This window comes from Pipistrellus kuhlii, unplaced genomic scaffold (genome assembly GCF_014108245.1).
Source record: "Pipistrellus kuhlii isolate mPipKuh1 unplaced genomic scaffold, mPipKuh1.p scaffold_m20_p_6, whole genome shotgun sequence".
NCBI classification, from domain to species: domain Eukaryota; kingdom Metazoa; phylum Chordata; class Mammalia; order Chiroptera; family Vespertilionidae; genus Pipistrellus; species Pipistrellus kuhlii.
Genome location: NW_023425562.1, coordinates 14,000,919 through 14,015,459, shown reverse-complemented (window position 1 = coordinate 14,015,459; position 14,541 = coordinate 14,000,919). Strand labels below are relative to the sequence as shown.

The 14,541-nt window shown below is 40.5% G+C and overlaps 1 protein-coding gene across 5 annotated transcripts in view; it reads right to left on the bottom strand.

The window, feature by feature from the left end:
- Positions 1–14,541, bottom strand: part of SLC14A2 (solute carrier family 14 member 2) — a 358,648-nt gene that overhangs the window by 146,835 nt on the left and 197,272 nt on the right. For 3 of the 5 annotated variants that reach the window (XM_045574195.1, XM_036419071.2, XM_045574192.1), the window contains exon 3: positions 2,232–2,323. The exons of the other annotated variants lie outside the window; for them this stretch is intronic. The gene's annotated coding sequence lies outside the window, so the exon portion shown is untranslated. The remainder of the gene's footprint in view (positions 1–2,231; positions 2,324–14,541) is intronic. 5 annotated transcript variants of the gene reach the window in all.

Sequence of the window (14,541 nt, the reverse complement as noted above, 5' to 3'; positions counted from 1 at the left end):
GTTGGTAGGGCAGGCATTTCTGAGAATATTCATCATATAAGGATACCTGCTGGAGAAGACTCCCATGTGTTGAGTTAATGCATACTATGATTATTTATTTGGGGCTTCACATCAACCCTGTGAGTTAGATCCTATTCTTGTCATTCATAGGATCTTAGTATAACAAGAAACTAAGGCTTAGAGAGAGACACACACACACATTTGAAGGCTGATATCTTGAGATTCCATTGACAATGGTGGATTTTCAGAATTGGAAGACATACCTGGCTCTTTCAATGTAGAACAACCTTGAATCTTTAAAGCCCTATTATCAGTGGCTTATTGCCTTAGGCATGAGAGATTGGTATTAGAAATCCCTTCAGAGTGGGGCAGAAAGATTTATTATTCAGAGTAATTGATAAAGTCAACTAATCCTTGTTCTGTGATTAATGTATGAATCTCACCAAGAATTTTCTCAGCAAGAACTTTTTAACACTATGACTTTTCCTGACAGAGCCCATGATGTATTTTCCCCAGCCACAGAGGGGAGTTGTTGGGAAATTACTGCCAGCCAATGACTAACCCAAGGCCTCTTTCATCAAAGTGAGGCCCATGTGACTAGTTCTCTCCAATGAAATGTGATGTGTGTTGGCTGTACACCAGGTTGATAGGAAGTGGGCGTGGCATCTTTACTCTCCTTTCTTGTAAACCAAGCGGATGCAGAATATCCGGAATAAAACTCAGAGACTTTAGAAGACAGCGAAGCCACAAGATAGGAGGCACCTGGATTGCTGATAAACACTTAGACAAACACCCATTTGGGACTTATGTGAGGGAAATGTGCTCTATTGTTAGTGAAACCAGCAGCTAACAGTAAGCATGTTTAGGTATTAGATCAAGAATCCAGAGATATAGGCATAGGCTTTAACTAAATGTTTCAGTTGCTTTGATTGTCATGTAGTTTACAGTCAAAGGTTAAGAAAGTATGTTAGTCATAGGCCTGCCTGTGAACAAGTCCCAGAAAAAATGTTTTAACATACACTTTGCTTGCAATAATAATAATAATAATAATAATAATAATACATAGCTAGTTAAGCACAAAACAATAACTTAAAACAATAACAAAGGTCACTAGATGTCTAGTTGCTGCCTTTTGCTTTTAGACAGAGCATCGCTATCACACAATTATGAGTTATTCTTGGTTCCTCAACTTGGTTAGATCATCTGATCACAGCAATAAAGGCATCAGACAAGATGACATCAGGAACTGAATTAATCAGACCAAAGAAAACGAATGAAGCTTACACAAGAGTTAACTAATCAGCCTTGCCCTTGACTTCTAAGCCCTAACCCTCAAACTCTGCTTTTAAAACCAATGATTACAAACCATTGAGGAATTCGGATCTTGATCACTAGCTCACCTTCAAGCCTGGCACTGCAAATGAATTCCTTTAATTTCACCTCTGAAATACTCAGTGTTCTGTGTTTGGCTCTGCCTTGTGTCCAGTAGACAGACACTGTTTGGTTTGGTAATATTAAACCACCAAGTGTTAGCTTTCAGACCAGCTATTGTACCATACACCACAATGGAAAAAAGATCCACCAGTATTTCAGACCTGATTTTAATCCCCTGCCATCTTGGAAACCATTGCCTTCTCCACCATTAATACCAGCTCACCTATCCTAACCAGCTTCTGTTGCGTTCTTATATTGGCATAAATCAGCTGTCTACTTATCAAACAACCAAAAATCTATGTTTGAAAAAACAGTAGTTTCATAAGTAAGCAACCTTAAAATATCATTTACATTGCTAGAGAAGTTATTCCCACCCCGAACCAGTGGCATCCCAACTCAGGCCCTCCTGGTGGCATTGCACAGAAAAGTAATGAAGTGTGGGGATTATAAATGAATTTATCTTCTCACTCACCCATCCCTTCTTCTTTTTCAAATTTATAAATATGTTCAGCAGTGCCAGATCTGTTCATCTATTTTTGACACACAAATAGAAACTATCCTTTTGGAATTCTACAGGGAAGGTGGCCATGTGGTGATGCTAGCTTGTGGTCTGGAAGTAACCAGAATTGAGTCTGGATGACACTGGCTCAAGGGAGGACTCAGTTCTCTCATGTCAATCATAGTTGTGGTTCTAGTGACCTCAGAGGGAAAAATAATGTTTTCCATGGTAGTATTTTTGGTGATAATAATTGTTTTAGAAGACACAAACACAGCAGTAAGTTCTAGAATGTACTCACAATGTCCTTGGTCACGGTGCGATCAATGGATTCTATGAAGGGTCCTGTGAACTTCTATTTGGTTGACTTCAGGTAGTAAGCAAGAAGTAGTGCTGTAAAGATAGATATGGATGGAGGTCAGAAACATGAAGTATAGAGTAATTGCTTTGTTTTTTAATTTAATAACATTTAATCTTTTTAAAAATTGTAAACAATACATGCTTGTTTTAGAAAACATCAGAAAATATAGTTTAGGAAATAGGACTTAAAACTTATCTGTTATACTATCACCCAGAAATAACCACCATTAACCCATGAAACTCTTACAGACTATTTCATGAACATTTATGTATATAGATATATGTTTTCCTACTGTTTTTAATTTACAAAACTGGGACCATACGGCACATACTACTTTGTGATCTGCTTTTCTTTTATTGAATAAGATATTATGAAAATATTTTGTCATAAATAAACTTCAGCTTGTGGTAGATGATTTCTAAGATGTCCCCAATGATCTCTGCTTGCTCATATTCTCACATTGTATAATCTACTCCCCTGGAGTATGAGCTGGACTTCTGACTTATTCCAAACCAATAGAACATAACAAGAGTGATGGGATGTCAGCTCTAGTCTGATTTCTATGATTAAGCCAACTGCTACATCATGAGCTGCTCTCTAGAAAATAAGGCAGTGAAACCAAGGCAAGGAACTGAGAGAGACCTTCAACCGACAGGCCAGGGGAACTGAATCCTACCAACAACCAATCCACTTGAGTGAACATGAAAGTGGATCCTCTCCAAGTTAAGCCTAGAGATGATTAAAACACCTTGACTGTAGCTTCTGAGAGGCTGTGAGTCATGGGATCCAGCTCAGCCATGGTTATAGATCCCTGACCCACAGAAACTGAGAAGATATATGTTTACTGTTTTAATCTGCTAAGTTTTAGAGTAATGTAGCCATTGATACCTAATACAAACCACTTAGTTTTTAATAGCTGTTTGTTATTCTAATGTAAGGTTGTACTATAATTTACTCAATCCTTTTTATTGCTGCTTATTTTGGTATTTTATTTTACCTATTTTATTTGTTAATAAACAGGGCTGCCATGAATGTAATTGTTAGCTAAACCTTGGCACAGTCTTCATTCTTTTCTAAATTCTTGAAGTGGAATAGCTGAACTTAAAAGGGTTTGCATCTTTTAAGGTTTTTGACATGTTATTTCCCAGTTGCTTTCTGGTAAAACCATACCCATTTATACCCCTGTTGGGTGTTGTTTCTCATGGCTGCTGACCCACACCAAAGGATTTGTGTTTCTGAAGCATATTTTTGGTTAGTTTCCACCACTGTGTTTTGAGCTCTGTCTCCTTGCAAACCAGTTAGAAACAAAACCAAATACAAATACAAAAACCCAAGAATAAAGACCAAGGTTGAATCTTCAAAAGTACGAGATAATTTGAAGCTAAATAGTTTATTCAAAATACTATTGTTTTGAAACAGTTAGATGTCTTCAACCACCCTCATATTGTAATTGTTATCTTTCAGTGAACATTGAATTTCTGAAAACATGGGGATGCTCATATCCTCAAGGACTTACAAGGAAAACAACAATACTGGTTAAGGTCAACATAACACAGGATTTTTTGAAAATCTTAGCTTATTTTAGTTACACAAATAATGGCAATAAATTCAACTTTTAAAATTACCAAGATGGATGGTTTGAATTCAATAGATATATATTTTGGGAGAAGGATTTCACAAACAAAGATATCACTACCATTTCCAAATTACAAGTTCACTGTTGGAGAAGAATAAATATTTTAATGAATGCTATATATTTTAATAGGCTCTGAACCCTGTGGTTGGTTTAAACTTAGGATACAATTTTAGGCATTTAAATAAGTAAATAAACGAGGAAGAAAATCCATGTTAATTGCAGTAATTTGCGGCACTTTCAATTTCTTAATTAAGAAATAAAATAGGATTCATTATCCATGCCTGCTGTAGATGGCATACATAGATCACTATTATGACCACATACAAGACCTGAAGTTATTGCCATAAATGAAATAGAGAGAAATCACTGGCCAAATGTTCAGGAGCAAAGAGAGAGGAAATAGGGCCATGTAAAATGCTCCTCCTTAAAAAATTCTCTTCTTTCTACCTTGGGATTGTATTACCCCAAAATATTTCCCTTGAGTCTGAAGACCAGACTCTCCCCCCTAATCTTTGGGATAGATTTTTCTCTCAAGATTCTTGCAAAACTTTTCTGAGCCTGTCTGGCCACCCTGGTGGTGTCAACTTTTTCCTGATCACCTGCCTGTGCCTGGACTTCAGGTCCCTGCCTGTCTCATTGTCTTGGTGAGTCCTAATCTTCTACAAAGGTAGGAATTAAAACATTTCTTATAACCATAGGCAATCTGGCTCATGCTGCCTTTTGAAAATTAAGCATTAAATTAAACTAAGAAGAGCATATAATTTATCATACAAAAAGCACTTTTGACAGGGACAAATGCTTAACTGGACAAGACACTAGGCAAACTGGGACTGTTCTGGACAGACAAGGATGCTAGGTGCCCCCAATGGAAAACCCACATAGGGCTAGAGTGGGAATGAACACAGATTTTCAAGCACATAAAAGGGAGTTCTGTTTTGGTGATATGGGCTGTAGGGTAATATCAATGAATGTCCAGATGAAAGAGCATTGATATCCCTGGCTATGGGCAGAGACGTCTAGTTATCGTGATTTTGTAAGGAATACTAATATGGATTGTAGTTTGCCTCTTTTTACTGTCCTACCTTCTAAACCTTGCCAGCCAGCATAGGCACTCCATGGGCCATTGACTTGTCTGTGGACTTCATGTCTGTTGACATGTGCAACATAACAATGAGAAGGGTACTTAGCCTAAATAAGTTGGAGGAGTTTGAGAGACTCAAGACAAAGAGAAAAAAGAAAGGAAACTATCCTTGAAGATCTCTAAAAGAATTGAGGAATCTTGTCTGGGGTTAGACACTGAAGTGTTTTGAGTGAGTAGGACAAGTTTTTTTTTTTTGTTTGTTTTAATCTAAGGAAAATAAGAAATTAACACATTAATTCTCGAGTGCCTATTACGTTCCATATGGAAGGCAAATAGTCTGTGACATATTGCTGGTTCTCACTGAAGGGACTTAGGAGTATATTCCTGAGTCAAAGGCTCTGAAAGAAACCTGGACTCAACAGCTGATCTTTACTTGGGTCACATGCATGTTGAAGACTCTTGTGGAATTCACACGGACTGAAATGAGTGTTTATATCTTTGTTGTTCTCCTTCTCAAAGGTTCCTTCCTCCTGGCTGCATCTGGACAGAGCCCTGACCCTTGTGGGACCCTGTTGCTGAGGGAAATGCAAACAATTATCTACATTCCTTATCAAAACGGGTGCAGGTTGAAATCATTCTGCCTTTATCTTTCTGATGATTCATGATAAAGAAGATACACAAGTTTTCCAATATTAGAAGGAAGCCAAGGAGAAACAAATTTAAAATGTATCCATAAAAACTAAAGCCAAATACCAGACAAGAAAGAAAAATAAAACTCTCTATATAAAATTTTCTCACAGAATTCACTGTTTCACATGTACCAGGTGCTCTGACTTGGCTCAGATAGTGAGTGACAGCAGGATTCTAAGAAAATATAATGAAAGATGGGAGAAAAGTGAGCAGGAGAACTTTGAACCATGGGAAATCTACCTCGTGCTGTTGCAAGGCAAAACCAGGAGTATTAGTTGTTGAAGCTCTTTTGAAAAGAGGCCTTAAATGTAGTTATGTCTCAGCTATTACATTTGAAAATTGTTCATTCTTTCACTCATCATTCCATTGAATAAGTATTTATTGAGTATCTTCTTTTCCCCAGGTATAGTATTAGGTGCAGGAGATTCAGAGGGAGGAAAACAGGGCTTTGCAACCTTTTAAGGGACTTCTGCTTTTAAGATGGCAGTGTTAAGACTTTCTGAATTCATTCCAAAATGACAAGGAAAATGAGAAGCAGAAATGCAAACTTTATGTTTCTTGAGGAAGGGCTTTTAAATACAATGATATTTCAACCAGGGACAGATAGATGTTGAAAGTTGTCTGCTGCTGAGGACCTCAAACAAGGCTGGCAGAGAAGATTTTATCAAAGGGGCAGAACCAACATCATTTTTTGGGAAATACTGGTCTATGGAGAATGGACTGACTGTGAGAATCCCGGGATCATCGTTGGCTCCATCTAGAAGCAGGGGAGAGCCATCTCTTCAGGAAGAAGCCTGATAGGAAGGCAGATTGTAACAGATAGGTTCAATACTAATCAGTCTTGCAACTTCCAATTTCTTCTTTCTTCTGGGAAGAAGTCAGGATTAAATCAAGATATACACATATACATGTGTATCATAAGGTGCACCCTGTAAGTGAAAGAGACTTCTGCTAGATGGCATCATGGCCTGGTCCCAGCACCATAAACATTTTGTAAAATAGCTGGTTAAGAATAAGCTTGTCACAAATATGAGTCAGAATAAAAAAGAAACCGTCAGAAGAGTTCTACAAAGATACTGCAAGAAAAGGGGGTATTGATTAGAGAAAACAAAGAACACATAACCAGATTGTGTTGCCATAGAGCTCAAGGAAACTGCCAAGCAAATGAGAAAAGACAAAAATAATAACAACAAAACTTAATGAAAAAGGTCACTTATATAAAAGAAGAGCTCAAGGAAGAAATGTCAAGACAACTGAAAGAGCTCAGGAATGAAATGGGGGAGAAACATACTGTCATCACAGAAATAAGGGGGCCATTAGAGGCAACATAAAGTTAAACAAACTTTACTCAAAATGAAAAATAAAAGTGGGCTTAAGAACACGATAAAGTTAACAAAACAAGATGGGAATTAACACTTTAACAGAATTAGAAAGAAAACATGACAGCTATGGAAATGAAATAGATTTGATAGACATATGTATATGCATGAATAGACCAAGCCATATTTGACAAAGAGTAATGAAAAAAATAGAAGATGTATTTGGAGAAATATAATTACAAAGCATTTTCCAGAAATAAGATATTTAAGTCTACATACAAAGCAAAACCAAAACATAAACTGTCTCAGAAAAAGTTGATGCAGAACTATCAATCCAAAAGGTAGAGAAAGATTCTTTTACCACTTAAACAAACAAAAAACCAAAATAAACAATACAAATCAAAATCAAAGTTTCTTTTCTAGGGGGGAAAATTAGGTTGGTTTCAGAGTTTTTCCATAGGAACATGTTATGCCAGAAGACAGCGGAAGCATGCTTACAAAACCTCACTGACATTTAAACATTTTGTGCTCAAACTTTTGTTTATGTACTAATGCTGCACTAAACATTGAATAATCCAGAAAATGCGGTTACTAGGATCTGGTCTGGAATAAAGTGAAGGCTGAATTTTAAACAGCCTGTGGAGAACATAAAAACTATGGCAGAAGGAGAGATGCTGAGTTTTTAATCATTTGTTTTAGGATTAAGAAAAAAAAAACCCTATTGCAATTATGGTTAGAGAAAATAATGTAAATTGTAATAAACTATTAAAACATTAAAAACACTGAAACTAACAGAATTCAGAAATGAGAGAGAGAAGGTGGGAGGTAGCCAAGAGTCAAAAGTTACACTTAGGGATAATGAAATGAAAAAAGAAAAAAAGAAAAGTGTATTAAAAATTATTAAGATTAGCACAAGTATTAGCATTCTATCATCCTCCCCCTCCTCATCATCACCACCACCATCATCTTCATGACCATCAATTAAAATTGAGAAAAATAAGAAAATGAGAGGTAGAAGAAGTATATACAATTTATCATTGCAGAGTTGACAGTCAACAGCTACTAATAGGATTAAGTACATTATATTTAGTATTATGAAGGTAACCACTTCAAGAATGAAAAATATTAAAACTTTCTATACTCTTCCAAAGAACCCCCCATATACCAAATTTAGAAACAAAAGAAAGCACAGACCATAAAGTGAAATAAAAACAGAAATCATATGATGTTAAAACTAAGTCCAAGCATATCTGTCAGATCAAAAACTATAAAAAATAAAAATAAATTACTCAAAAGAAATAGAATCTCTGTTTAAATTATAAAGCAAAACAAGAAAACAACCCCACAATTACGTGCTGTGTGCAGAGACACAAAACAAAGTAACTGAAAAATTGAAAATAAAAGGATGGGCAAAGGCTGAAGAAAACAAAACAAGCAAACAAACAAACAAACAAAAAAAGAGATCAAGCCCAATTTTAATGGTAGACATGTATCAGACAAGGTTGAATTCAGGGCACAAAACAATAAATGACACAAAGATGAGAACTCAATTGAAATCTACAATGATACTATAATTATGATGAGCACTTATGCACCAAAAATAAAGCAATAACATTTATTAATCTGAAAGGCAGTGCATATAAAAATAAAGGCAGATTCATATGAATAGTGAGAAACTAATACATCTTCCTCAGTTTAAAGCAATCAGAGAATGCTTCCAGACCCATATTACACCTCATTTTGGGATTATCAATACTTTTCAACTCCCTGTATTGTACAAACAGCTATAAGGAAATCTGGCAGTGTCTCTCACCCTTGCTGTTGAGCCTTCTATAGCTCCGCATAACTGGGCATAAAGTTCAAGTTCCTGGGTGATCTGGCCCTTGCTTAGTCCTCCAGCCTTCTCCCATTCCACATGTTTTCAGTCATCCCACTACTGGGGAGTTCTCTTTTCTACATCTCCTTTGCCTTGTCTGAGGCTATTTCCTCTCTCTGTATGCTCTTTACTCCCTCTGACACCAGGTGGATGTCACCTTTCAGAGAGAAAGAGAGAGGGAGAGATAGAAATACCAATGAGGAGAGGGAATCATTGATCAGCTGCCTCCTGCATGCCCCACACTGGGGATTGAGACTGCATGTGCCCTGACAGGGAATTGAACCGTGACCTCCTGTTTCATAGGTCAGCACTCAACCACTGACCCCTGCCAGCTGGGCCACATATAAAATTTAAAAAATATAGAATGCTTTGCTTCCATTTGTGTCATTTAGCAGGACACCAGCTCACCTGAGTCCTGAGTCTTAAACAGTCTCTTTTACTGCATCCTCCCTCCCAGGGTTATAATGACCCAATTTCTGTCATTTTCTAATTATTCACCTAACCTAATTAATTACCAGAGTGTGGGTTTGTATTTTAAAAACTTCGTTTCTATTCATCTTCTCAGTGGACCTTCACCTGATACTGCATTGTGTGCAAGGTGGGGATTGTCAGCTCATTTTACAAATGGGGAAATAAAGTCAGTGTGCCACTGATATAAGTGAGGCCAGACCTGCATTTCTAGCCCAATGTTCTTCACACCAGAGCAGGCTGCCCCTTCCCCAAGTTTCTAGAACTCTTTGGAAGCATGGAGGTGTGTTTTTAAAACACTGATTTTTTTTTTTTTTTTTTTTTTTTTTTTTTTTTGGTTAAAATTTCTCTGTGTTTTGCCTTTGATTTCTCATTCTCAGGGAAGATCCTGCTCTCTCCCCTGGTGGTCAGCATCCTTTTTCTTTCCTGAATGATGGCCCCACTCGGTCCCCCTTGGGTTCTCTTCGCTTGAGCTTCCACTTAGCCCTCCACCCCCTGGAGAACCATTCTGGCTGAATGCCTCCTGCCTCCTTTCAAATTGTTCCTGTTCTCCGCTCGGGATTTCCTGCAGGGCCGGCCTTCCCAGCTAATGAAGAGCCTCTAGCTGGAAGCACTGTTCCTGACTAAGTTTCCAGCCCTGCTGAGAGGTGGGGGTGGCGGCTGGGAGAGGAAGTGACAGTCCTGCCTCTACCGAGCCCTGGAACTTGCTGGTACCTGTTTTGTTTCAAATGGCCCAGCTCTCCTCTACACCAACACTGTATCTTTAAAAAAATCCACTTACCTGCCTCCAGGAGAGCTCATTCATAGTGTGTGTTTTCTTCCTCTAAATGGTTCAGTGGTATCACTTTACAATGTGTGGGGTGGGCTGCAGAGAGTAATATCTAGGCCCCAGACATCATTGAGCAGGAGTGACCTTTTATTATGTATTTTGGAGGAATGCTGGGGCACCACTCAGCATAATTTTCCATTAAGTGGAGTTTAAATTGTCACAATCCTAGCTACAGATGTCTATTAGTTTTGTCCCTCTCTGTCTCCACTAGCCATAAACGGAAATAGGTAACAGCCTGGGTGCATTCCGGAAACTCATGTCCTGGGCTGTCAGATTGGCCCAAGGGGTGGGATGGTGTAGACCAGCCAGTGTCTTTCCTAAGTTTCCAAAAGCAGCTGGACAGGAGAGGCCACCTGTCCCATCTGGCCTATGAACTGTCAGGATATGAAGCTCTGGGGGCAGATGGGGAATCCTCAGCAGCAGCCCATCTGAGGAAATGACACAGCATCTGAGAGAAACATCATTGAAGACTGAGGGAGGAATAGCATGAAAATCCCCAATTCTGGTTATTTCTGAGGCCAGACCCATTTCTGTTTTTCAGAAGTTTGGCTACATATGCCTATAAGTCACCTTTTATTTTTTCAGCCAGTTTAATTTGCTAATTGCAACCAAGAGAGTCCTCTCTAATATGACCCTTCTGTCTGTGACTTCTCCCATCACACGTCCCAGAGGCCTCTGTACTTGTCCCTCAGCTGCCCCAAACCTGATGCTTTTACACAGCAGCCCTGGGGGCTTCCAGGGAGATGATTCCTGCTTGCTCTCGAGCCCTAAAAGTTTCACTCATATGGATAGTACCTCATCAATGGTAGACAACGCATAAAATGCACCTGTCCCTGTAAGAATTAGAGCTCCATGAGGCAGGGAACTCTGCCTGCTTTGTTCATTGTTGTGCCCATCTGTCTGCACAGGGCTAGGCACCCAGTGGGTGCATGATGGATATTTATTGAATGAAAGAATCCGTGAATATAGTCATTCATTCATTCATAATGCCATGCAGAGGGCTGAGATGCCTATCTCTTTTTGCTTGGTCTTCTTTAGTCACTGCCCATTACATACTGAATTTAACCCTCTCCTCAGTCCAACCTCAACCTACCTGTCTAACCTCGTCCCTTCCTGCTCCTTATGTGCACAAAGATCCTCCTAGTGTGCAGTAGCAGATAATGTTAGCCTGACCATGGTCTACTTCTGCAGCCTCCATGCCTTTGCATGGGCGATTCCGTATATGTGGAAGGCACCTTCTCTCTGCGCTTCAGTTGTACATGTTGAACTCATATCATGTGGCTGGCCTGTCCCTCAAATTCAGAATGACTCTCCAGCTCTGTGTGGACCCTCACAGCACTTTCAGCCTCCACCTTCTGCCATTGCATTAGTAAAAGCTTCTGCGGCACATCACATTCTCTCCCGGGTGACTCCAGGCTCCTGGCATACAAGCATCCTGTCTCTCTTTATCTTTGTCCATCATCTTTTACTTCTGCCTCCCTCTTCTCCACCCTCACCCCACTTGCCACTAATTAGGCTCTAGCACAGTATCACACAAAGTGGATGTCCTCCGAATATCATTACATGTGAGTGCATCTGCACATGGGTACCAAACAGAAAACTCTGGCCTGACTAGACAAGCTGTGGAATCAGCTTGCGTGGCTTTCCTGCAAAGTGGGGCTAATATAATATATTATAGGCTTCATTGGGTTGTGGCTGATAAAACACATGGCTCATGCAAAGGGCTTGTCCCAAATCCTGGCACAAAAGTAGGTGCTCAGTAAATGGTGGTGGTGCTTGTTAGTGATGGATCTTAGGTGCCTAGGCAGCCAAGAGGACATTGTTCTTTCTGTTTCTCTTCAGTGAGACTTCTGATATTTACAACCTCATAATCACCATTTCATACTTTGGGTGGCTTCCCACACATCTACTCCCTTCAAGGGTACTCCCTGTATAGCCATCTCCCCCACCAGCCAGCCCAGGGGCTGTTGGGGTCCTCCCCTCCCCACGGTTGCCCCACTTCCTGGGCCAGTGGAGGAGGGAAGGACTTAGCCTTCCTCTCCCTGCCCTGCCGGGGACTGATGAAGACAGGACAAAACAAGGAGGGAGGCAAGCCTGGCCACATTCATTGAACATCCTTTGCCACCAGAGCAGCCAACAATAAGGCTTGTGAAAAAATGGAGCTTGTTTGGGGCTTTCTTCTATTTCCCCTTCTGCAAATACATTCAGTGGGATCTGGAGGGGCTGCCTCTCTTGCTGAACCAAATCCCAAAATAGCTCCAGAGGTTAATGCTGGACCAAAGCTCTAAGACAGCAAATCTCTTCCTTCCCCATTGTGTCCCCATTTCTCCCTGTGTCTCTTACTCCCCTCCATTTGTCTCATTCCACAAATCTGTCTTTCTCTTTAACTGATAGCCAGCTCTGTGATCCCCATCCCTTTCTTTCCTGTCATTTCTCTAGCTATTTCTTCATTGTCCATGTCTGTCTGTCTCTCGTATTCTGACTCTCCCTTCCCTCTCCTGCCCTCTGCCTTCACCCCGCCTCCCTCTGCACTGTGGCTCCCAGCATTCCCCTCCTGGCCATGATGCTGCAGGGGCCGTCTATCTGCCAGTGACAGGCTCTGCCAACCTCGACCACTTCTCTCCCGCTGCTGGCAATTATCTGGAGGTTGGCACGGGGCCCAGAAACTGCCGCTCGCACCGCCCCATGGCTCAGGGCCTGCTCCTTCACGCCAGCCCCCTTGGAGGACTGCTTGGTGCCATGCCCAGGATGTGACAAGCTGCAAAGGTCGCACACACTCCAAAGAAGATGGACTGCTCTGTGAGTGGAATTGACATTGGGCAGACTTGCCATCATCCCTCCAGACTTTCTAGCATTTCACAGAGTGAAGAAGGAGCAGTGGAAAACAGAAATTGTGAACTACACCAGCACCCCAACACACACACATACACACACACACACTTTAATATTGCAAATCATTTTTAATTTATTATCTTTAAAGGTAGCATTTGTATATACCTTATTTGAAATATAACTAATTCATCCACACACCTTTGTTGCAAATTGACAGTGCGCTTGCGCTCTCTCTCTCTCTCTCTCTCTCTCTCTCTCTCTCTCTCTCTCTCTCTCCCTTTCTATCAAGCTGATGGGGTTTCAGAGCTGAAAGGGACTTGAGAGGCTGTTTAGTATACCAAGGCCATCATTTTGCAGTTGGGAACTCTGAGGCCCCGAGAGGCTGAGAAAGTTACCCAAAGTCAGCTAGTTAGTTGGTAGGAAAGGCCTGATATGGACTCAGGTTTCTAGGCCCCAGATGAAGGGTACTGCAGAGCCCCTGATGGCAGGCAGAGTGGAGTCCTTCTCCTTTAATAGGGGAGGACACCAGTTTCCCTGGAGGAGACGCCACTTTCTGCCCAGGTCACTTGGTTATTCATTGTAAGAGTTCCAATGTCTTCTCAAATTTCATTCATCTAAGAATATGTCCCTTCAGCCGATCAATTAACCTCCTGAAGCATCCTGGTAATCAGAGATATTGAGAAAAGGGCGGGAAGGGCTAATCCCTTCGGGCTGATTTGAGCCTTTTCAGCTAGTTCTGAGCTTGAAGTCTCTTACCTTGTCACATGTGCTTACTCATGTTCAATCAGCCTTTGGCTAAGGGCTGCCTGTGTGACATGGGTCCATTACATGACAGGGCACTCCTGACCTGCTGAGCGCATGCTTCTACATCCCACATTCTCTCCCTCAGAAACCTTCGTGACCCAAGGATTGTTGACTCGCTGGCCACCAGCTTCATAATAGGAATTTGCCTGTATGCACTGTGGGGCCTCCTCATCTAACATGAAGAAAACCACAGAGGAAATGGAAGTAGGCAGAAAGGATGACTGAAGTAGGTAGAAAGGAAAGACTCCTTAAAAACCTGACTATGACCAAATCATGCCTCACCATTGGGTCAAGTGTAAAGTTTCAGATTGAATGGTCTTGGTTGTTTCCTATGGTCTTTAGTAATAAAATCCCCATATAATAATAAAAGCTGTGCCCTAGCTTTTATTATCTGGAGGGGCTACCATCTTTTATAAAATGATGAAGATGACTAATTGCTACCTGACGGAGCTGGTTTGGCTCAATAGATAGAGTGCATCAGCCTGCGGACTGGAGGGTTCTGGGTTTGATTCTGTTTAAGGGCATATGACTGGATTATGGGCTCAATCCCCAGTAGAAGGCGTACAGGAGGCAGCCAATCAATGGTCTCTCTCATCATTGATGCTTCTATCTCTCTTTCCTTCTCTGAAATCAATTAAAAAAAAAGTTTTAAAAATAATAAAAGCTGTAATTTGTTGAGCACCTACCCTGCTCAAGATACTGTTGGCATCTTTGC